Source organism: Papio anubis, chromosome 3, assembly GCF_008728515.1.
Source record: "Papio anubis isolate 15944 chromosome 3, Panubis1.0, whole genome shotgun sequence".
Lineage (NCBI taxonomy): Eukaryota > Metazoa > Chordata > Mammalia > Primates > Cercopithecidae > Papio > Papio anubis.
The window spans coordinates 68,650,754-68,677,127 of record NC_044978.1 but is presented as its reverse complement, the minus strand read 5'-3'; the positions used below and the strand labels follow the sequence as shown (position 1 = coordinate 68,677,127).

Sequence of the window (26,374 nt, the reverse complement as noted above, 5' to 3'; positions counted from 1 at the left end):
GCTTCTCCAAAACCCCTGCATTATCAGTTGCTAGGGACTTGCCCATTTTATAAAACTTATATACCAATCACCATTCAACTCTCATTTCATGTTTCTATTCCATTGGAATCCAGAAAAGAAAGGAGAGGAGTGAGTGATGAGCACTCCATATCTCCAACACCAAGTAACACAAACATGAAGGTTACAAATTCACCTTGGCAGACTTGATAAGAATTCTAGATTTCCAAAATTTTATTTTATAAAATAAAAGACAACCAGTCCCATAAGGTATGTATTTTCATGACACATCTGGACAATCATTTGTTCATTCAACAAATAATTATTAGGTCGTTAATGGCTGAAGGCATCAAGAATCTTTCAGTGAACAAGACAAAGCCCCAGACCACACAGCACTTCAAAGTAAACAAACATAGAATATAATTTCATGTAAAGATGAGCACTACGATGACAACTAAAACAGAGCAGGAGAAAATAGAGTACTAAGAGAAGGGCTCTTTTTGATGAGGCGATCAGGGAAAACCCTTTGATGAGAGGACCTTAAGAGTTCTAAAGGGAGGAAACAGACCAGTAGAGGGCTAGGGGAAGACTGCTCCCAGGCAGAGGGTACAGCAAGTGAAAGGCAAGGAGAAAGGCCTTGGGTTTGGAAATGAATTAGGTGCTTTCAAAGAACAGTAAACATGTTATGAGGCTGGAACAGAAGGAGCAACTGAGAAAGTGGTGGGCGTTGAGATCTAACAGACTGGCAGACACCAGATCATGTGGGGACCAACAGACCAGGAAGTCATCTAGACAGTTACTTTGGGTAGGTACAGTTATTTTTACCCAAAACCATTTTAAATACATTTGTTACATGCACTGCAAACACTGAAATTTCAAGAATCTAATATATAAATACCCAGGAAAGAATACAGTTTGCCTGTTCCTATTATCTGACATACTGCCATGTTTCTCAGACAATTCCTGTTTTCTTAAGTGCCCAAGGATCCTCAATAATTAATGCCAGACCATCACTGGGAAGCAAGAATGTAATTTTTCATATTATAATTTCTAAAAGAGCAATTTAGGACTATAAATACGTCATAGTTACATACTTAAGATGCTTATATGTGAAGGTATGGGAATTTGTAATACTTCTTACTAAATAACAAACTCTCACTGAAAAGATCTGCTTTGGGAGGTGCCTCATAATTGTCCTGCCTCCCTACTTACCCTTTAGCTCAGAACACTCACTGCCCACTGGGAAATTCCAAAAATGTCCAGAACACTGATATGGTAAAGAGAATGTACACTCTACAACTCTGCCTCAATGGGCATGTCAGTTCACATTTTTTTGGCAGAGTAAACAAATAATTTTAAATATTTTGGATATAAAGTCCTTCCTTTCAGGTACCCTCACAGCAATAGCACCAAAACTGTTTATATTGACAAAAAGCTAAATTAAGGCAATGCCACCTGATACTTGAAAGAAAAATTTTCTCAGAAGAATTGAAATTGAAAATCTATAACTGATACTGAAATCCACACAACCTAACTAACTTTATGTAGTGAAACACAAATGGGTTTGCCCAGGGCATATCTCAGTTTGAGAGGACAGCACTACTGACAGAAATTAGTTTATGGCCCTTCTTAATCACACATTTGTCACTCAGTAGTAAGCACAATATACACCAGATGTGTATAACATTTGGAATTCTTTCTTCAAAGATACAAAACAGAAGAAATATTTCTCTGTGACTTATTATAGTAAGAACATTTGAGTTTTTACCAGGGGCATTGTTTTTCCTTTGTGTACTTCAGCTTTTCCCAGGCCCTTTGGCCCCAGCTATGTTCAATTATTCAGTATTAGCAATTTATTTTCCTTTTCAGTCCATTAGACATATGCACTTCCTGGCTATCACTTTCTCATGCAATATTCCATCTTAAAGGAAATACATAATTTGATTTTATACTAAAATTATTCTGAAATGTATCACTTTTAATACACACAAATTTATGTGCTGATTTACCTTTATTCTCAGAACACTATCACAACCAGCAATAGACTACATTACCTACATATTCACATTTGAAATAACTTTCTTTGTTCATTAACAGAATCACTGCCCATTTTATTCCAAATATGCTTACCCAAACAACTTCTAAGTTCTTAGAGAGTCTTTGCTCTCTGGGGCCCACCTGTTTTCTCCAGCTTTCAAGTGGCTGACCATTTCCTCCTTCCACCAGGTCTAATCTTCAACACTCCACCAAAGCTGGTAGATTACCTGTGCACACGCCTTTTATCTCACTACCCTAACCACAGGGTTCGCCTTGCTGACATATCATCTGAAAGAGACATCCAAAAGTAATCTAATCCATCTTTCCTCTTCCCAGAGACACCAAACCAAAACAACTCCAGACAACTGGCTATTATTAAAGTCTCCATTTATCTATTTTAATTTGATACTGAACCCTGAGGTAATAAATTGAACATTTTTTAAATCTAAGGAATAAAAAAGATAGAAAATTCCTCCTAGTACCATGTTCCAGCATCCCACTAACTTTTGCTACCAAAGTATATTATGTTACTGTCAAAACTTAGTCTTCCAAATATCATCTTCTTTTACCTGAATTTTCTTGGAAATGAAGTGTGTTTGGTTACTATCTGACTTACGATCATTTTCTGCATACCTGGGGCCGATGATGAACTCCACAGTCTCACCGTGTAGTAAAAACCATCTCAGTTCCAAAACCTGTTTGATTGGCACAGGGTTCCCACAATAGTTACACAAAAAGGTTAGCTAAAGTAGGAAACACGTCAGGTATCACACCTGTAATCCCAGCACTTCGGGAGGCTGAAGCGGGCAGATCACCTGAGGTCAGGAGTTTGAGACCAGCCTGGCCAATATATAGTGAAACCCTATCTCTACTAAAAAATACAAAAATTAGCTGGTGTGGTGGCACACGCCTATAGTCCCAGCTACTTGGGAAGCTGAGGCAGGAGAATCACTTGAACCCGGGGGGGCAGAAGTTGCTGTGAGCTGAGATCGCGCCACTGCACTCCAGCCTGGAAGACAGAGCAAGACTCCATCTCTCAAAATAAAATAAAGCAGGAAAGAGAAAGATACTCTCATGTGAAAATGAAAACTTTCATGCTTCAATGTAATTGTTCACATCTCTATGACTTTGCCACTTCACATTTAATGAAATTATTCCCTTATGGGAACTTGGCAGGGTTTAGCCTCTGTTAAATGCTACTGCCATCACTTTTCAAGTATCTGAGAGAAAGAATGTGCTGGTCATTGCTACCGTGTATCTGTACCCTTTTTCAGACTAAAAGTTCACAACATTGAATATGTCATACTTGATTTTGTCTTCCCACCCGGAAAAAGACAGAGGAAACCACAAAAAATCTCAGCTCCATTAGAGAAAACCCTAATGTTTAAATGAAGAAGAAAGTGGAAACAGAGAGTAGGGAGAGAGATACAAATCTTCTTTCCCTAAACTTAAATATTTTATTTGTTAAACTGGGTCAACTATAGACAGAGAAGCTCAATTATTATTTGGATGGTTAATTTTCAAAGAAGAGTCTACAGTGTTGCTTACTCTATTATTTCCTTCAATAATTTAAATGCCTGAGGAATTTTTCACTAACTATGTACATTCCATCAAGGCTCCAAGAGCAAAGCCAGTCAGCCAGATTTGCCTCCTAGAAGTGGCAAAATGTAACTGATAGATAAAATTTGATTTAACGTATGGTAAAATTTAATGGCAGCAAATACAGTCAGTTCCAAAAAAGACAGCAATAATATCCTTAATGAGAAATTACAATACGCTATGCTACAGTATTTATTTATTTATTTATTTGTTTATTTATTTATTTATTCATTTATTAAATAAAACATATTTACCTTTCTGTCTTTCAACAAGGCTCTTCAAAGAAAGTAGTTTTAAGCACTAAAATTTAGAGTATGGATGTCTTTAGAGTTTAAAATGCCATCACATTTTTGTATTTAAATTACAGACATTCTTTCTGCAATTGTTTTTACCTAAGTAAGGCCATATGCCTTGCCTTCAGTGTTTAATTATCCAGACTTCAGGATATCTTTAGGAGCACAAAAAAGCAAGTGTGCTCAAGTAATCAATTCTGACAGCACATTGTTGTCAGATTTAAACCGAAGGGAGACACACTTTCAAAAATCAGCAGTGATCATAGCTAGGAAACGGTAGTGATTTATAGTTTCCAAGAAAAGGGCATGGGATCTCCCCCGCCAATTGTTCAAAGGATTCTCTCTGAAATTACTACTTGCTTGTGTGCTCATGAACACACGTGCACACACACACACACGCACACACACAACATTGTAGCTTATCTACTGATAACTCCCTTCTACCTTCCCTCCCTCTGCCTCCCACCTGCTCATTGCTATCTGATAATCCTAACCCATGGATTTCCCTGCCTTCATATGCGAAAGCAGATGGAAAGGAAATACAGACTTTTACAGATCCCTGTTTCTTTAACATCCATCATATAACACATACGAAGTTAATATAAAAGGACTGATGAGAAAAAAAAGTCACTTTTTGTGACAAATATTTAGATTTCAAGTGGAAGAAAACCATTCTGGAGTGGTAAAGATGCTGAACTAGGAATCAAAAACCTAGATGTCATCCAAGGCTCTGACTACATCACTTTGGGTGAGTGGTTTCCTCTGACTGAACTAAGCTATGATCACTTGACCTCTAAAATAGGGATAACAGTCTGTGCCCTGCGCATTCACAGAACCTGTGAGAGCATCAAATGAAATAAGATACTTGACAGTTCTTTATATCAATGTCTATTGTTGCAAACATAAGGTATTAGTAAAATGAGGAAACTGGGCCCACAGTGGCTATAGACACCTTAAATATAAACATTCTGCTTTCAATGACACAGCTGGGACATATATAACATGTCGACTTTTTTTTTTTTTTTTTTTTTACAAACAGCATCTCTGTTGCCCAGGCTAGAGGGCAGTGGCACGGCACCATCATGACTCACTGCAGCCTCAACCTCCCGGGCTCAAAAAATGGTTCTCCCATGTTAACCTCCCACATAGCTGCGACTAGGACTACAGGTGCATGTCACCTTGCCCGGCTAATATTTTATTTTATTTTTTATAAAGACAGGGTCTCCCTATATTGCCGAGGCTGGTCTCGAATTCTTGGGCTTCAGCAATCCTCCTGCCTTGACCTCTCAAAGTGCTGGGATTACAGGCATGAGTGACCACACCCAGTCATGTCAACTTTTTCAAGGAACAAACATGAAGGATATCTTTTTTTTTTTTTTTTTTTTGAGACGGAGTCTCGCTCTGTCGCCCAGGCTGGAGTGCAGTGGCTGGATCTCAGCTCACTGCAAGCTCCGCCTCCCAGGTTTATGCCATTCTCCGGCCTCAGCCTCCCGAGTAGCTGGGACTACAGGCGCCCACCACCTCTCCCAGTTAGTTTTTTGTATGTTTTTTTTTTTTTTAGTAGAGACAGGGTTTCACCATGTTAGCCAGGATGGTCTCGATCTCCTGACGTCGTGATCCGCCCGTCTCGGCCTCCCATGAAGGATATCTTAACACTACTCTTCAAATCCAAATACATATTCAAATAGCCTCTAATTGAATATTACAAGGTAGTAGCAAACCCAGATGTCATTTTAGCTGTACTGACACACTTAATTATGCCAAACTGAAACACCTTGCTCTGTGACCCACAGCCAGTAACTGCAGCTCTGCCCTCTCAAGGAGTTTTAATTTCTCTTCCATGTATAGCCCTTCAAATTTCTGAAGGCGAGAATCCCTCCTTCTCCATGTTTCTCTTCCACAAAACAAATAACTCCTTCCTTATCGGACATGGTTTTCAGTTCCGTCACTGTCCTGGCTATCCTCATGGGTGCACACAAACTTGTCAAAACCCTCCTAACACGGGACAGAATCCAGCCTGGAAACGACAATTATGACCTCTGACCTGGGCATTCTTTCTACTGAAGCAGCTTAAAAATCACAAAAGCAATTTTTGGTTGCCACACCTGACATTTAGCTGAGATTGCCTTTATAAACAATCCATATTAAGGAAGGTCTCATGATACTGTCAAAGACACAAAGACAAGTGTAACCGAAGAACTTGGTCAGGTTTCTGTAGCTAAGCAAATCCTATACCTGGACAGCTGACCACTCAGAGAAGGAAGCCTGTCATTTGATACAGTCTCAATAAATATTTTATTAACTAAAAGCTCACGCAATGTGTCTTTTCTTTAACTCTCATTGCCTTTATTTCCTTTAAATGTTCAAAAATATTTTATGAGAGATTTAATGTAAAATATTTTAAAGCACTCCATGTCTTTGCCTTTCAAAGTACTTTTTAAATTGGGCTAATTTTTAAAAAAAACTAAATACGTGACATAAAATGAAAGACATAGTGAAAACCACATCATCTTTTCCACAGCAAATTTATGAAAGTGCCTTAACAGCATAGAAACTGTCCTTTTCTATCGTTTTATGAACTTGTTCAGCTCCTCAGATTTCAATGGCATTTTTGGACAGAAGCTTTTTTATCACATGAAGAATACAACAGTGACCACTTTCTCCCTTCTTGGGAAAAAAAAAAAAAAGAATAAAGTTGAGTTTAACTGACATTAGCTTATTGTACCCATTGTTTTAGGGGTTTTCTGTAAAACATGCAGGGTTTTATGCACGAATGTTACAGCATTTCTCTTAGCTACTTAGTGGCTTATTTGTTTACTTTTTATTTTGTCAATATTGTAAAGTAAGTGACTTCCATAAGCAAAAAGTGTTATTTCACCAAGGTATTAGAAAACCATAACAAGGCCACCATGTCTTCTGACAGTTTGGCAGCATCCATCAGATCCCTCAGCAATGACCCATAACACTTTAAATACTGTTAAAGTTTTATGAAGCCTTAGTGTTGCCCAATTTTTAATATAGATTTCAGACCTGCATTAACTTCTAGCCTTATAGTCATCAGTTATCTTTTTGTTGTTGTTGTTCACATGGAATCTCGCTCTGTGGCCCAGGCTGGAGTGCAGACGCATAACCTCGGCTCAGTGCAATATCTGCCTCCTGGATTCAAGCAATTCTCCAGCCTCAGCCTCCTGAGTAGCTGGGATTACAGATGTGACCACTTCACCTGGCTAATTTTTGTATTTTTAGCAAAGATGGGGTTTCGCCATTTTGGCTAGAATAGTCTTGAACTCCTGACCTCAAGTGATTTGCCAGCCTCAGCCTCCCAAAGTGCTGGGATTACAGGCATGAGCTATCATGACCAGACTGTAGTCATCTTTTGGAGAATTTTCCCTATAGCATATTAAAAGAGTTTACAAAATGTATTAAATAATAATAAGCTATTTTGGTAGCAAAATTCTAATCATAAAACATGAAATTATTTTAAAGAGTTGGTGGTCACATATAAAGCAATGGCAATATCCAAGATCCAGAGATCACAGTCTTGCTGGTGTTTTTATAAAAAGATGCTTTGGGCTGGGCGTGGTGGCTCACACCTCTAATCCCAGCACTTTGGGAGGCCAAGGCGGGCAGATCACTTGAGGTCAGGAGTTTGAGACCAGCTTGGCCAACATGGTGAAACCCCGTCTCTATTAAAAATATAAAAATTGGCCAGGCATGGTGGAACATGCCTGTAGTCTCAGCTACTTAGGAGGCTGAAGTAGGAGAATCACTTGAACCCGGGAGGCGAAAGTAGCAGCGAGCCAAGATCGTGCCACTGCACTCCAGCCTAGGCAACAGAGCAAGACTCCGTCTCAAAAAAAAAGAAAAAAGAATAAAGGAAAAGAAAAAAAAGGAGAAGATGCTTTGTATCTGAAAACTTCTGTGCAAAGGTTACAGAAACTCTAAATAAGAAAAGAACATCATGTAGTCCACAGGGAGAAAAAAGTTTTTTTAATCGACTTTTCCTTTGATCTTGACCTTCTAACCCAAATTCCTCTCCTAACTGCATAGTTTTCTAAAGCTATTAAAATTGAATCCACCCAAACCATTTAAATCTAACAGTATTCTCCTCAAAATGTACATAACTTGACAGAGAAACCAATCAATGATCTTAGCATAAGAATGAACTTAAGGCAACCAAATACTTCCCAGTTACTAAGGTAATTCTCATAATCATCCAGCAATCATAGTTCTGTGCTGAAAAATTCTAAAAAGTAACATCCTTTGTCAGTAAACATTTACTGAACAACATTTACTATACATTTCTTTATTTGTTATTTTCAAATGTGCTATGAAAGGCCACAGATGACATTTTTGAACACAGTTCCTTTACTCAATTTATGCCTTCAGTATGAGGAAGCAGAAAACACAATGTTTACAAAGCTCACAAAGCAATGTACTGATTACCATAAGGGACATACATATGAACTGCATTCATTTCCAAAATGAATTGGTACAGGTGGGTGTAAAGTAACATACAGAGCCAGGTCCTGAAGATGGACCAAGATGAAAAGTAAGAGTTACAGCAGAGAAGAGGTGCATTATGAAAAGCTTCCAATAGAGAGGTATGCCTCTAGAACAAACCTAGCAGACCTGAGACTGCCAAAAAGTCCTGCCTGCAAGTTTGGCCTTTGGTGGGCATGGGGGAACTTGGCCCTTAGCGTGTTCCCTGTCAATACTTAACATATCAGGGTGTTTTACTGTGCCTAGACGATGTGTGTAAACAATATGGGTTATGTTGAACACCTGTCTTCCTTCTGGAAGTCTGGAATTTTGGTATATCCTAGGGAGAAGGTGCCTATGAGTTTCTAATAAAAATCTTGGGCATTGAACGTTGTACAGAAACATCACACACGTGTGGCTGAGTTTTTATTTTTGGGCAAAGAGTACACTCTGGCCAAATGCGGTAGCTCACAACTGTAATCTCTGCACTTTGGAAGGCCAAGGAGGGTGAATCGCTTGAGCCCAGGAGTTAGAGACCAGCCTGCACAACATGGCAAAACCCTGTCTCTACTAAAATTACAAAAATTAGCTGTTTATAAGTAGAACACACCTATAAACTGGCTACTTGGGAGGCTGAGGCATGAGAATTGCTTGAACCCAGGAAGTGGAGACTGCAGTGAGCCGAGATTAGGCCATTACACTCCAGCCTGGGTGACAGAGCAAGACTCTGTCTAAAAAAATAAATAAATAATTATATATATACACACACACACATATATATATGTATATATATATTTGCTTTGTGTGATCCTTCACGGGAGGGAGAGAGCATAAGGAAAACTGCACACAGGTTCCTCCAGACTCTGCCTGTGCCTTCCTTATGATAGGGCTGTACACACCTACTATGTACTAGAAGAAACCTTAGTCACGAGTACAACAATGGGCTGAGTCCTGTGAGTCCTTCTAGAAAATCAAATGTTGGGGCAGTGTTGGGAACCTTCAATATACAAGGTGAACTTAGTTCCATGTGCTGAAAATGGGATAAAAATTTGCAAACAGGAGAGGCGGAGGGTCATTTCAAGATTAACAAAGTTTTATCATACAAATATTTAACTTACAGAAATTAAACTATACCAATTCAACCAAAGCATTAAAAAATGAGAAAAAGCAAAGAAAGAAAATAAATTGAAATAATGAAGACCTTTCCCTTTCATGGCCAAAAACAAACCAACTCCATCTAGTGATCAGATAAGGAAGAATAATCAGGAGTAACTGTAAGAAATTATTGCCTTATAAATTGGCTTCAGAATCTAAGTTTTGCAAACAGGTGAATCCACTGTAGAGAAAATTATAACAATGAAAGAATGGTAAAGTAACTTAATCATTTAGTGTGGAGGAGACATAATGAACGATAGAAGTAAATCTGGCTAGGAAGATGCAGTTAGTCAGGATGACAGGACTCAAATTTTGTGGCTGGAGCAGCAAAATCAAAGCAATAACGGGAAATAAATGGTGACTATATGAATTAGGATATTCTGTCCTCCAGCTAACAGAAATTTCAACGGCTAAGGCTAATCTGGGGCCATCCCTGTAGGGCGTTAGCTTCTCAGTAATAATACACTGCTGCATGGAGGAAGGGTGGAAACTCTGCCAATATCTCGACTCAACTGCGAAAGATGAAAGGGAATAGATGATGGGTGACCAACAGCCCTAATGTGCAGGATGAATTGTGTGTGGAGGGAAAGTTCTGTGAAAGGTGAAAGAACTAAATACATTATGATAATAAATGTATTAATTTTTTAATTTACATCTTAGGAGATAAGGAGAGAAGGGTAAGGATAGGAAGTACTGATTTACAGGCCTTGAACATAAAGTTGATATCTGATATCTAAAAAGCACAGTATCAAAGATTAAAAATCAGACCAATATTCTAGACAATTTTAATCCAAGGCAGGTGAAATCAGGACAGGCAAACTTAACATAACTAAAGAAAAGAATAAAAACACAAAATTAAGAAATATTGATGTTACATGCAATCAAAGAGGAACACAGAAAATCCTTTCCAAATCCTCTTTCCACACTTCCAGCCATCAGATAGGCTGGTGGAGGATTCCCAACTCTCCATCTCCTAGCAGTGTCATCCTACAGTGGATCAGTATCAGAAAGGGTGATTTACAGAAAATCCTTTAAGTTAAGGAGCGTTCAGAAAAAATATTCTCTAAAAGTAAAAATTTTATTCATAAAAGAAATTGATCTCTACTTGTTCCTAAAAGATTTTGTTTCCTCACTCAGAACCTGACTAAAGCTCTTATGTCCTAACAATCAAATGGGAACAGAAGGACCAACTCAGAAGAGCCCGTACACCCATGTTGTACACACTTCTCTTGCTATAGGTCATTTTTGAGAATTTTGCCAAAAGGCTCATGCTGCCAGAAGGTAGGATCACTGACATAGCAATATCTCCCTGCTACAGACACAGCTGTGTCTCACATCAATAACTGCTCTGGCAACAAAAGATCTGGCAAGGAATGCCATCCAAATCTAGAACACAAATATTGCAGCAGCAGATGTTTTCTACAAAGAAAACTGGGGCTTCTTCCCTTGACGTGATTTTCTTACAGCATTAAGTGCCTGGACCAAAGGAACTGAAAATGAGAGCTGCACGGTAACCTTTCAAGAAAGGAATCTGGGAAACTCCAAGTGGGGAGGAATTCTTCAGGAATGTTGTCTTTTCCAGAGATATGGGGCTTAATGGTCTGTCTGGGTCCAAGGACTCCACCACTCAGGGCATTTAATAATCACTCTCAAATCTCCTCACTCTGAGAAAAACACATGGCCTGTTTAAGAAGAATACAGACAGACACTGAGGTTATTCAGTCCTTGCCATTGCTGAGTCAGCCTTGATATCAATCCTGCTCCAACTCTAGCATCACAAAATCCTAAAACTGCATTTGTGATTTGTTCTCCTGTAGGACAATCTGATATCTCATTCCCAACCAAGCTTTTAAGTGACTGGGTTACCACCAGCTGCTCTACGCACCGTGGAGTCACTCTACTCATCAAACGCTTTCTTCAATCCCAACATTTTGGTGACAGGGTCATAGTCATGCACGGTTGGATTTGCTCGAGGTCAGATGACTGCTAGCCCAGATCCTTGCCAGCTGGTACTCCCTGGTCCTCAACATATCCACAGTTCCACTCCTCTGAGACGGGTAACCCGAATGGTGAATTATGGTTCCTGGTCATCACTTACACTGTCCTCATACACTGATCTCCTGGATTCTCATCTATTCTAGAAATTGAATCTCACTCAAACCTGGACTTGCTTCTAATTCTCTGCCTCTTCCTGACCAAGAGTATCCACCAGGACTTCTCCAGCCTGACTCAGCCCCCACCCCCATCAGAGCTTCCTCAACTTTTCTTGTTAAGATGTCAAGAAAGGCCGGGCGCGGTGGCTCAAGCCTGTAATCCCAGCACTTTGGGAGGCCGAGACGGGTGGATCACGAGGTCAGGAGATCGAGACCATCCTGGCTAACATGGTGAAACCCCGTCTCTACTAAAAATACAAAAAACTAGCTGGGCATGGTGGCGGGCGCCTGTAGTCCCAGCTACTCGGAGGCTGAGGCGGGAGAATGGCGTGAACCCGGGAGGCGGAGCTTGCAGTGAGCCGAGATCGCGCCACTGCACTCCAGCCTGGGCGACACAGCGAGACTCCGTCTCAAAAAAAAAAAAAAAAAAAAAAAAAAGATGTCAAGAAAAACTTTTAGATTTGGGGCATGTTATGACAATCAATGACTCACTATTTGAATATCAATAGCATTTTTATAATTGACTCTTTTTCTATATCAACTCAAAATCTATCTTCAAATGCATCTTTCACACTATTGCCGAGTACTCTTTGCAGTTCATCCTTCTCCTCATACTAATGCTGTTTGCCAGAACTCCAAACTCTTTTGCATGACAAAAGAGGCCCTTCACATGCTGACTTGTCTGTCTCAGCTAAGATCACTGTACCTCCTCCCACTTCACTGCACACTTCATTGCACACACACCTGGCCCTGGCCATCTAAGAACGCACATCCACTGCCTGGAGCAGGGGAACAGTGCTTCACACTTTCATCTGAGAGATTCTCACATAAGTCAGATTCCATAAGGATGAAAGATTCCTATGTGGGTCAACATCATGTTACTTTTACAAACATGTGCTTTGCATTTTATACTCGTTTATTCTATGAAAAGTGAAGCATGAAAGAAAAGAAATCTGCTTTAAAAAACAAATAATAATAGTATAACTGCTAATAGTTATTGAGTGTTTATTATGTGCCAGGCACTTTGTTAAACACCTTTATATGTATTATATAATTACTCCTCAAAACAACTCTATGAGGTAAGTGCTACATATTAACCACGTTTATATGATGAGGGAACTAAAGCAGAAACAGAATGAGTAACTTCCCAAAGGTTTCACAGCTGATACTGGAGGTAGGGACTGAACCAAGACAATCTGATTCCAGAGCCCACCGTGCTATACTACCTTAACACACTCACTACCTTGGTCACTAGTTTGCCAATTGGTAAGCAGAATTCTAAGACTGACTCCCCATAACTCACACCTTTGTATAATGCCTTCCCATTTGAGTATGAAAGGAACCCGAGAGTATGATGAGGTATCACTCCTATGATCATGTTATATAGGGATTATCTTTAGGGAGCCCAACCTAATCACATGAGCTCTCTAAAAGCAGAGAATTTTCTCTGGCTGGTAAGTATAGAAGTTAAAGATATTAAAGCGTGAGAAGGATTTGACATATTGCTGAGATTGAGGGGCTCACGGGGTGGCCTGAGAGGGGTCATTTGCAGACCTAGGGACTGAAAACAGTCTCTAGCCAAAGGCCAGCAATACAATAAGAACCTAAGTCCTACAATTCAGCCAGCAACCTGAATGAGCTTGGAAGCATATTGATCCTCAAAGCCTCCTAGTAAGAACCTAACCCTGCCACTACCTTGACGTGACCTTGTAAGACCCTTAAGCAGAGAACCTATCTGGACTTCTCACCCACACAACTGTGAGATTAAAAAAAAAAAAAAAAAAAAGTTGTAGAGGGAATATTAAATAATCTTCATAAATTTTAATACTAACTCTAACTCTTGTGTTACAAATAGAGAAAATCAGTTCCTCTTATAAAATAAAATTTAAAAAACCAAAACATATGTTTCTACATTTCCCATTTCGTCGGTTTTCTCCAAATCTTAAGGCTTAAATTATATATATTTTTCATTTATTACTGAATGGTCTGAGTACACTTTCACCAGTGTATATAGAGATATCAAACTTGTATCAATAATTTAACACATAAGGAAACTATTGACCATAAATATTTTTTCTATTGCTTTTTTCACCTCATAAAGACATAATAAACCATTAAATATACAGATGTAGAACACAATAAAGAGAAGAAGTTGGGAAAACCGATGCTCAAAAGGTATTATGTAACTTTGGTTAGAGTTTTTTAAAGTACGCTTACAAATCTGGGGCTTTCCCCAAGGGAGTGTTTTTAATTTTGCAACAAACTACCCTTTAAAATAAGCCATCTAAAATTACAAAGTGACAAAAACACCTTCTTTGTCCAGAGATATCTCACTTCATTGGCAGCTGTTAGCACAAAAGTGAGAAAAACTTGGCCTGAGCACATACAAAAACCCTAATATTAAACTCTAATGACAAGCAAACTGGACCCAACTTCACCTTCCAAATGCGTTCACTGAGTGAAATGGGAATAACATTGGGCTGCTGCCAATGAACTCCTTCAAGACAGATTTTAAATATGGGTATTATCCTGTTCTGTATCATGAATATGCATAATATTTTACTTTCATTAACAGTTTCTTACTGACTCTAACATCTACTGCTTTATTCTCACATTGTAACCCTATTATACTTTCCTCTAATGGTTCTCTCCTATGGAAATATCTATAGCTCTTGGGATTTTTACCTAAACAAGAAGTGGAAATGTTCCTACATAGCATCAGAATTCCTTAATCAGAGGTTTTGGATAGCTGATTTTAAAAAAATTTATTGTAAAAGAAAACATGGTATATATACTGTGTTTATATAACATTTTCCGCAGGGTTTGGGACACCATTCAATAATCAAGCACATTCACATTCCTGCAATGAAATGTATAAATAGTAATGCTAGCCAGGTAGGATAAAAACAAAAAGCTACAAACAGCTTCACATAATTACAAGTCAGGATTTGCTTCTAAACGAGTTATTTTTTTCTAAATGTGGTTTTCAGAGCTTTTTGGATTTCAGATTTCTAGATTAAGGACCTATGAACCTAGAGGTTAGAAGGAGTGATTAGATAAGACTTTAAAGTCCTTTTCCTCCAGGGAGGATATAACTTAGTAGAATGATGACAGGATATAACTCAGTAGATATAAACTTAGTAGAATGATGACAGGTCCTCTTGCAATGGTAACAAGGAAAAGTGCAATGCCAAGAGTTAAAGAAAAATCTGTTAATTTATTTGGGACCAAAGCTTATGTGTTCTGTCTGTAAAAGGTGGCATGGATAGTAGGTAACACAAAGGAGTATTAGATGATTAAATGTCCTGACACTGCTGTTCAGGACGACTCCTAAGAAGACAGATTTCGTTTCTGGAGAACTAATTCTACACTCTCTTTGACCTATAAATGAAGCCCATAGATAAAAATAAGGCATTTACAGTCTCTTCCATACTTATAAATATTATATTCTTTTCCATGTCACCTGCAATCTACTTATTAATATGCAAATTGGAAACAACTTGCAAGTCCTGGGCAATATATCAACATGGCTCTCCTTTAGGATTTGAAATGTCTCAGATTTATAAAACACAAAGTTACTACCTTAAATGCAGACAAAAGAATATATATATATATGTTTCCATCGATCTCTATGGCCTGACAGATTTTTTTTAAAAAACATGATTGTTAAATCAGAAGTTAAAATGTAGCAAATATACACATCAAAACATTAATCATCTAAGCTGCACAAAAAATTCTTCAAAGTACTTCTGAGTAATCATTTATCATAAGGTAAGGAAATTATAGGCCAAATCATTAAATGGAATTTATTCAAGTCCATGAACATTAATTTTCTTTATATAAAAAGAAAACAAAACTTCTCAGGTAGAATATTAAGCATACTTTTTCAGCAGTGTTTGGAGAGCCTCCATTGTTCAATGTAGTTACATTCACGCAAGTGGTTTTCACTTGTAGAAAATACCATACCTAGGACGGGCATGGTGGCTCACACCCGTAATCCCAGCACTTTGAGAGGCCGAGGCGGGCGGATCACGAGGTCAGGAGATCGAGGCCATCCTGACTAACACGGCAAAACTCCGTCTCTACTAAAAATACAAAAGAAAATTAGCCGGGCATGGTGGCAGGTGCCAGTAGTCCCAGCTACTCGGGAGGCTGAGGCAGGAGAATGGTGTGAACCCAGAAGGCAGAGCTTGCAGTGATCCGAGATCGCGCCACTGCACTCCAGCCTGGGTGACAGAGTGAGACTCCGTCCCAACAAAAAAAAAAAAAAAAAGAAAGGAAGAAAGAAAGAAAATACCATACCTAACTTTTCAAAATTTCATTGAATTCACTTTTTTATGTTAAACATAAATTAGACCTACAGATGGTTGCTAAAACAGACCAAAAGGTAACCTCTTGACAACAGCTTATATAATCTGATACAAATAAATCAAGCTGCTCATAAAGACACTCATAGCCTGCCTGTTGTTCTCACATTTAATTTAGTACATAAAAACAATAAAAGGTCTTGGCAAACATAAAAATGTAAACTACCCTGAATACAAACAGAGCCTGTGTTGCTATAATATTAAAGAATCAACAGATGGTTGGCATCAAGAGACTGGCACAGATACAGAAAAACTAGAAAGACAAGTAAATAAAAAGGCAAATATGTAGAAATTGAACAAGGTGTCTTTGATCCTCCTTTGCCATGTCGAAAAAAAAACTCACATCAACACACAGAGGTCTGGAATCTCTGTTAGCATTTATGCATCTGAGATCTTGTGAAATACTCAGCCTCAATTAACCCATGCATGAACTGCAGAATTTTTAAAGCCTGCCAAAGTCTACATGAGAGCACTGTGTAAGGAGACTGCACAGTTCACAAAAGTAAAAAGAAAAAAAAAAGGAGGAAGTAAAGGAGAGAGGAAAAAGGAGGAAGAAGAGGAGAGGAGGACATGGAGGGAAGAAGCAGAGAGGAGGACTAGGAGAAGAAGGGAGGAGGAACAGCAAGTGAAAGGAGGAGGAAGGAAAAGAAGAAAGCAAGGGAAGATGGAGGAGGAAGAGGACAGGGAGAGGCAGGAAAGAGGAGGGAAGTAGAGGCCTGCTGGTCTCAAAGTCTGATTCACCAGGCACATCCCAACCACATTAAGGTTTCTGAGAGCCCTGTGACTATTTTATGATCTCAACTGAAAGAAACACTTAAGAAATATTTAAGTCTTCTATTACTCCAAAAATCATTAAGCAACTACATGTTAAGCACTGTACTAGGCACTAGGACACACAAACAAAAGAACTCTTCCCCATTTTCTTCCATTTGATAAATATTGTTTGCACCAACGAATCAAAGATCAACATCTAGGACCTGCTTGGAAAGAGCTCACAGTCTAGTGGGAGGTGGGGGAACAGCCACCTAGTGGGAGGTGGGGGAAAAACCTCACCTGCCTGACCTTCCTCGGGTATTCAGAGAATAGCAGGGAGAGGCTCCTAAGCCAGCCCAGGAAAAATAATGAGTGAGTACGGATGAGAAAAGAGCTGACAGTTCAAGTAAAGGGACCAGCAAGAGGAAAGGCACATGTGTGGGTGTGAATTAAACGTGAAGCTATAAAGAGTCAAGTGTGAGGTAGGAAATTCTGAAGAACAAGGATCAGAGAGGTCCGCAGTGGGTCAGATCTTGGGCTCCATGTGACATTTGGTGGCAGTGTGGAGCAGAGAGTAGTAACTCAGCATCACCCCTGAGTGGATTCTCAGCAGTCAGGACAGAGTTTCAGATTCTTCCTAAGAAGGAGATTTATTCAGAGTCTAGGTAGGGTTGAGCCTGGGCAGGCAAGAATGACCACCTACTATATGTTAGCGGTTTTGCCTCTGGAACTATGTTTTGTCTATCTTCTCCTACTCTCTTGTGCATAGAAGAAGGTGTCACAGAATGGGTTGTGTATAGATTCATCTTGCCAGATTTCCCCTCCAGTAGAGGACTATCCTTTACAGCCATGCCCCCACCATCATCCAGCCTTTCCTCGAACACCTCCCTCTCCATGTGGGAACAGGGAACTCTCTACACTGTGAATCAGCAGGTTTCACAGTTGTACCCTTCTGCCTGCCAGAAAGATTTTCCTCATGTTGATTAGAAACACACTTCTCTCTAGTTGCACATAATGTTTTGTTGTTGTTGTTGTTGTTGTTCTGTCATCGAACAGGAAAGCTAAGCCTTCACCATCTTCCACATGACACCACTTTAAATCATACGAAGACAACTATTTGCTTCTGTTCTTCCTCAGGTTGGGCCCCAGTTCCCTCACTGACTGACAGGTCACAGCTTCCAGACCCTTTCTGGCTATGGCTCCCTGTAGTACATCAGATGTTTATCAACTTCCAGGTCTGTGTCTAACAGGCAGACATTGACACGACCCTCCTGATATGGTCTGACCAGTGCACAGTACCATAGCACTATTCTCTCCTCTAATCTGACCACTCTCTACTTCTTTTATTGCATTCTGAGTTTTTGTTTTTGCTGCCAAATAATATTGCTAACCAAAATGTCCATATAAATCAAGTAAGACATTTGCATATGGGTCAATATTAAGTCTAGTATCCTCCATTGCAAACTTAAAAAATTATACTGATCTACACTGAATTTCATCATATATGCATTTAATCTATCACTCTAGTTACTAAAAGTTTTTTGAATGCTAAGTATCTTAAAATATTATCTATCCTTCAAATACATTATGGTGGCTACTATTTTAAAAAAAAAAGAAAGTAAGAGTTGGTGAGAATATGGAGAAGTTGGAACCTTTGTGCTGTGTTGATGAGATTGTAAAACAGCGCAACTGCTGTTGAAACAGTACAGAGCCAGGCACGGTGGCTCACGCCTGTAATCCCAGCACTTTGGGAGGCCGAGGTGGGCGGATCATGAGGTCAGGAGTTCAAGACCAGCCTGACCAACACGGTGAAACCATGTTCCTACTAAAAATACAAAAATTAGCCAGGTGTGGTCGCATATGCCTGTAATCCCAGCTACTCAGGAGGCTGAGGAAGGAGAATCGCTTGAACCCAAGGGGCGGAGGTTGCAGTGAGCTGAGAACATGCCATTGCACTCCAGCCTGGGCGACAGAGCGAGACTTTGTCTCAAAAAGAAAACAAAACAAAACAAACAAAAAAGACAGTACACAAGTATGATCCAGCAATTCCACTTCTGGGTATAAATCCAAAATAATTCAAAGTAGGATCTCACACAGACATTTGCAGACCCATATTCACAATAACCAAGAGGAAGAAGCAATCAGATTTCCACTGAGGAATGAATGGACATTCATTCCTCCCTCTCCATGTGGGAACAGGGAGCTACTGCTCCCTGTTCACATGAATGAACAACAGGTGGTGTATACACACGAAGGATTATTATTCAGCCTTAAAAAGGAAGGAAATCCTATTGCACACTACAGCACAGAAGAATCTTAAAAACATTATGCTAAATGGAATAAGCCAGTCATAAAAAAGGATAAATACTGTATGATTACACTTATATGAGGCAACTAAAGTCAGCAAATCCTTGGAGGCCGAAGTACAAGGATGACTTGAGACCAAGAAATTGAGACCAGTCGGGGCAACATACCAAGACCCTAATCTCTACAAAAAAATAACAGACAAAAAGTTAGCCAGTGATGGTGGTGCACACTTGTAGTCCTAGCTACTTGGGAGACTGAGCTGGGAGGATGGCTTGAGCACAGGAATTTAAGGCTGCAGTGAACTATGATCACACCACTCTACTCCATCCTGGGTAACACAGTGAGACTCTATCTCTAAAAAAATAAATCACTAAAGTAGTCAAATTCTTGGAATTTGAAAGTAGAATGGTGATTACCAGGGGCAGGGGGTAGTGGGGAGGTAAGATGTTTAAAGGATATAGAGTTTCAGATTTGCAAGATAGAAAAGTTCTGGAGATATGCTTCATAACAATGTAAATATACTTAATCCTACTGAAGTGTACATTTAATGTGGTAAGTGTACAGTTAAGATGGTAAATTTTATGTTGTGTGTTTCTACCATATTTTTTATTTATTTATTTTTTAAGACAGAGTCTTACTCTATCATCCAGGCTGGAGTACAGTGGTGCAATCTCTGCTTGCCGCAACCTCTGTATCACAGGTTCAAGCAATTCTCATGACTCAGCCTCCCAAGTAGCTGGGACTACAGACGTGACACCACACTTGGCTAATTTTTGTATTTTTTTTGGTAGAGACAGGGTATTCACCATGTTGGCCAAGCTGGTCTCGAACTCCTGACCTGAAGTGATCTACCCATCTCGGCCTCCTAAAGTGCTGGCATTACAGGTGTGAGCCACCACGCCCAGCCCACAATTTTTAAGAAGAGAAAAAAACAGTATCCCCTACTTTCACCCTAATTGTACAGACAGTGGGCTCAAGGTATGTGCTCAATTTTCATGAGTCTTTGATAGAAATAATCGAACAGGAAGAACCCAGACAGAGCCTGCTTTTCAATTAAAATTCAACACTCCAGCTCCAAGTGGCCAACTATCCATCAATACTTCAAAGTTTACTATCACCCAATCCACATTTCCTCATCTCCCACAAAATGTTACAATAGTCATTGTCGAAACATTTCACTCAAATCAGAATTCATTATGTCTATTGGACTCTCCTGGGTTTACATGACCATTAAAAACATCCTACAGATTTCTAGATTTGCCACTGTTCTGAATACTCTCCAACAATATGTCGGTTATTTCATTCCAAAATTTTGTAACTGAAGGACTTCATAATTTCCAAAATCTACTTTTTCCCCACTAGGGGATTCATTTGCCTTTATTTGCCATGATTTCTCAAAAAATAATAGAAAGTTTCTGCAAGAACAGGTACTTATTTTTTCAGCACCCAAGTATATAATTTTTCTGGGATAGTACATAGTAACTATTAAATAGGTGGTTTTAATGGAACAGAAAAGAGCCCTCAGAAATAATACCACACATCTACAATTATCTGATCTTTGAAAAACCTAACAAAAACAAGAAATGGGGAAATGATTCCCTATTTAATAAATGGTGCTGGGAAAACTGGCTAGCCATAAGTAGAAAGCTGAAACTGGATCCCTTCCTTACTCCTTATACAAAAATTAATTCAAGATGGATTAGAGACTTAAATGTTAGACCTAACACCATAAAAACCCTAGAAGAAAATATAGGCAATACCATTCAGGACACAGGCATGGGCAAGGACTTCATGTCTAAAACACCAAAAGCAACAGCAACAAAAGCCAAAATTGACAAATGGGATCTAATTAAACTAAAAAGCTTCTGCACAGCAAAAGAAACTACCATCAGAGTGAACAGGCAACCTACAGAATGGGAGAAAATTTTTGCAATCTACTCATCTGACAAAGGGCTAATATCCAGAACCTACAAAGAACTCAAACAAATTTACAAGAAAAAACAAACAACCCCATCAAAAAGTGGGCAAAGGATATGAACAGACACTTCTCAAAAGAAGACATTTACGCAGCCAACAGATACATGAAAAAATGCTCAACATCACTGGCCATCAGAGAAATGCAAATCCAAACCACAATGAGATACCATCTCACACCAATTAGAATGGCAATCATTAAAAAGTCAGGAAACAACAGGTGCTGGAGAGGATGTGGAGAAGTAGGAACACTTTTACACTGTTGGTGGGATTGTAAACTAGTTCAACCATTATGGAAAACAGTATGGCAATTCCCCAAGGATCTAGAACTAGAAGTACCATATGACCCAGCCATCCCATTATTGGGGATATATCCAAAGGATTATAAATCGTGCTGCTATAAAGACACATGCACACATATGTTTATTGTGGCACTATTCACAATAGCAAAGACTTGGAATCAACACAAATGTCCATCAATGACAGACTGGATGAAAAAAATGTGGCACATATACACCATGGAATACTATGCAGCCATAAAAAATGATGAGTTCATATCCTTTGTAGGGACATGGATGCAGCTGGAAACCATCATTCTCAGCAAACTATTGCAAGAACAGAAAACCAAACACGCATGTTCTCACTCATAGGTGGGAATTGAATAATGAGATCACTTGGACACAGGAAGGGGAACATCACACACCGGGGCCTATTGTAGGGTGTGGGGAGGGGGAAAGGATAGCATTAGGAGATATATCTAATGCAAATGATGAGTTAATGGGTGCAGCACACCAACATGGCACATGTATACATATGTAACAAACCTGCACGTTGTGCACATGTACCCTAGAACATAAAGTATAATAAATAAATAAGTGAGTTTTTAAAATTAGCTCCTCATGCATTTTGGGCTATTATGTACACTTTATTAAATGTTTATCCAGTTTTTAAATTTAATTGACACATAATAATTGTATGTATTTATGGGGTATGGTGCGCTATTTTCATACACATATATTAATCTATAATGATCAAATCAGGGTAATTAGCATATATATCACCTCAAACATGTATCTATGTTTTAGAATATTCAAACACATATTAGATATATGTGTTTAGAATATTCAAAATGTGCCCTTCTAGCTATTTGAAAGCATACAATACACTGTTGTTTATTATAGTCCCCCTATCGTGCTACAGAACACTAGAACTTATTCTTCCTATCATTAATGAAGATTTCACAGTCCATTGTCTAAGTAATCAAAATCAGGAACTCTAAAGTCCAACAGCTTCTATTATTGAAGTAGAAGATGAATATGTAAAGTTAATAATAATGACTTTAATCACACATTAACAAAGCATGCAAAGTGGCAGTAGAAAGCAGTGGAGGTGAAATGTTTTCTTCTCTTTCTCTCTTTATTAGATAAAATAGAGATTAAAGTTAAATATGTGGAATTTAAAATGGATTTCTGCTTCAGAATCACAAGAGAAGATTAAAGCAAATGAAACATCCAGCTTAACTCCATGTGATTGGTTTCAATTTTCACAAGATTCCTGATAAAAACTCTTAGTTCACTAAGAAAAAAAAAATCATTTTAAAATGCAAATAATAGCCAATTTAAATCAAAGCCAATATGCTTAGTGGTGAAACACATAAATACTGACACTGAAATCAAGATTAGGACAAGATTGCTTATTATTAGCTTTATTCTTTAACACTATTGTGAAAAAAATCTAGCCAAAGAGGGGGAAGAGGAAGTTGAGTTTCTTTTTCCTGCCCAGTACTGATCCTGTGGGTATACTGAGGAAACTGGCCCCAGATTGCAGGTTTTGTCTATGTCTCTGAAGCATCTGAGCTTCTGGCTCTGACAGGAAGTATATGTGTGTCCTATGGCCTGGGACTACAGCCACTGCTCAGGAAGCAACTGTAGCTCCTTGTAGGGAAGAAGTGATGGGAGGCTCCTGTTCTAAGGATGGTCTGTGCGCTAGCTGCATAATCACCTGGCCTGGCTCTCAGCAGCAGATCACAACACTGAGCTGAGAACAGCTCACTTTTCTGATGGGCAGTGGATGGACAGTGTCCCCCACTTGTCAAGAGGGCCTGGCCTGGCCCTCCCTCATGAACTGGCTAGAATATTTAAAGAGAGTTTCCTGGCCAGATTTGGGGACCTCAGGCATGTGGCTAATCGTTTCCATCTATTTGTTAGCCAGCCCAAGGCCCTGACTCAGGCCACCCTAGAAGCCAGGGCATAGACCACACAAATACAGATTAAAACAAAGACAGGAAAACAATTTCAACTTGAGTGCCAATTCCAATTGATCAGCGGTGTCTGCCTGGAGCACTGTGCTGAGGATGACTCTGAGACTGCCAAGGAGCCAGCAGCCTCTGTCTGCACCAGCTATTTAATTAGCATACAGGAGAGGAGTTTATCTTCAAACCAGCGTCAGATGGTGATGGCACTTGAAATACTTCACAGGGACAACCTTAAAACCATCAGTTCATTTATGCCCTGGAGGCAGAGCAGTTAGCAAAGCTGACTCTGGTCTCTGGGGACCAGGTCATTTAGAAAACAAAACTGGTCATTTAGAAAAAACAAGCCAAAGCTAGATTTCTGAGGAAACTACGAGAATATGATTAACCCAAGGGCATGGGGAAAGCATGATGTGAAAGAAAGCAGTGCAGTTAGTGACAGATTTCACAAAAAAAGTAGTAGAGTAGTAAACAAGGGGCAAGATACAAATGAGTGGGCATTTTGGTACCTATTCCTTAAGTAAGAAACTGCTTCCAAAAATTTCTTTTTCACAGAGAATAGCTGCTTACAGGATAGGTGCCATGTTCAAGTGAGTAAGTAATTGAAGCCAAGTTGTCTCTAAACACTATTTTATAAAGCTATAAAATAATCATATTTCAAAAGTGTATAGAGTTCGTTCTGCTAGAATGCTTGTTTGTAAAATGACAATTGGCTCCAATGCTATTGATATATTAGGGAACAATCTGAGCACAATAAAAATTCTGATTTTGCTGATGCACAATTTCATTTCCCAGAAACACTAGGTGAATGAAGAAAACTGCATCCAGCTAAGCCACACAGAAATACACATGAGCCACAGAGAAATGCACAAAACACTCACACCTCAAATATCTACCGCCTTCCTTAGTTCACCACATGTATTATGAGACACACACATCCACATCAGGAGTTATGACCTTCCATCTGTTCTCAGATTACCCTCCTTCCACCACTGCAAAAGAATCACAACCTGCAGCTCTTCTTGCTGGAGACTTCCACAAGTAAACTTTAGGTCTTTTTTAAAGTAAACTGAAATATTTATTGTACTATTTATCATTCTTAATCATTTAACTCAGGTAAAACTGTGCTATCATTTTTATTAGATGCCTATCTTTTATTTTATGTGTCAATTAGAAAGATTTTGTGTATTATGTCCCTAACCCCATTTTTCCCATAAGACTTGTGATTTTTATTGTTTGATTTGGCATAGTACAGTGATTTTTAAGAACATAAATTGCATTATAACAGAACCAACTGTATAACCAAACAATTAAAGAGAAACAAAGTCTAAAAATATAAAGATTTTACAAAGTAAAAAAGTTGAAAGCACTTCAGACCATGAAATGAATCCCACTTTGGATATAGTCCAGGGTGAAATTAAAATTTTACAAGCTTTATTTACCAGAGATACATTTGATGAAAAAATATAAGGATTCTATTTACTACAAATCTCAGGAATTCCCAGGACATAAAGGAATGCATGCAAATTTTAGAAAAATAAAAACCACCTTTATTCTCCATTGTTATAGGAACTAGGATGTACTAGGTTTTATATAACTTTAGTAAAATACTGACAAAAATTTATAGTGTGGGCCATGGGAGAGCAGTCAAATCCAGAGGAATCCTTAAAAACAAAATAAACTCTTATAGGACATTCTCTTTTAAAACTCTGAATAGTTGTGTTATCAAAACCTAACCAGAAAAATCTTATCTGAGAAACAGCACATACTATATTTTCTATTATAAATAAAAGATAACTTTTTCTCATTAGAAGGATAAAGATTAACTTGCTGAAAAATAACTCCAGCGCCAACTCTGAGACAAGGTAAGTTCAATCAGCCAGAGTTCAGAATCATAATCTTAACAAGTAAGAGAGCATGAGGTAAGTTCAGCTATATTTTTATGGCCTTGAATAAACAGAAGACTTTGTTTCTGAAACACAAGTGACCTTTACGAGTAGCAAATAGTTTCCTCCTAAAATACCCATATTTCTGACCATGGCTATTTTCATGTACCACATTACTTAAGCTGGAATTTTAACTGAATAATCAAAGTAACACTTACTTAGCCTAGCAGTTATTTATTTGGCCAGCTCCTGTGAAAACCACATTATGTTCCTGGGATAACTTTGCAATTTAACAATTCACTTGCTTTTCCATTCCTGGTCTCAATTTTTAACTCCAGGCTGCTCGAGGAACGATTTATATTAAAATAAACAGGGCCGGGCATGGTGGCTCACTCCTGCAATCCCAGCACTTTGGGATGCTGAGGTGGGTGGATCACCTGAGGCCAGGAGTTCAAGACCAGTCTGGCCAAAAATGGTGAAACCTCATCTCTACAGGCCTGTGATCCTAGCTACTTGGGAAGCTGAGGCAGGAGAACTGCTTGAATCCAGGAGGGGGAGGTTGCAGTGAGCCGAGATTGCACCACTGTACTCCAGCCTGGGTGACAAAGCAAGACTCCGTCTCAAAAATAAATAAATTAATAAACAAACAAACAAACTTATCTTTCAGCCAAGTTCGTGTTTACTGCCCAGGAACTCATAAAATGTGGCAGGTAAGAATCTCTGTTTATTGTCCACACAACAAAGATAAAAGAAGAATAAAATAATAAACAACTAGTTTTGGATTATTAACCAAAAAACTAACCACCTTGTTTTCAGAATGGAAGTCAGTGAAATCATTCAGATATACTCAAAATCTCAAACAGGTATTATACATCCATATGGTAACTAAACATTCAGAGAGAATAACACAATATTTGAGCAGAAACTAACTGCTACAGAGGTCTGCAGGACTACAGAAGATCTAATTTCCGTAGACTTTCATTCCTGTATTCTTATACCTATGACCCTTCTCCCTAAGAAACAAACTTGTTGAAGTTACCTCCTGATTAAAAAGTACTCTGTAGAAATTTTCATCAAAATAAATAAATAAATAAGCTGATTGACAAAGAAGGAAAAGCAA

The 26,374-nt window shown here is 38.8% G+C and overlaps 1 protein-coding gene across 15 annotated transcripts in view; it reads right to left on the bottom strand.

Moving 5' to 3' along the window:
* Positions 1-26,374, bottom strand: part of PRDM5 (PR/SET domain 5) — a 233,282-nt gene that overhangs the window by 159,127 nt on the left and 47,781 nt on the right. The gene's annotated exons all lie outside the window — the stretch shown is intronic.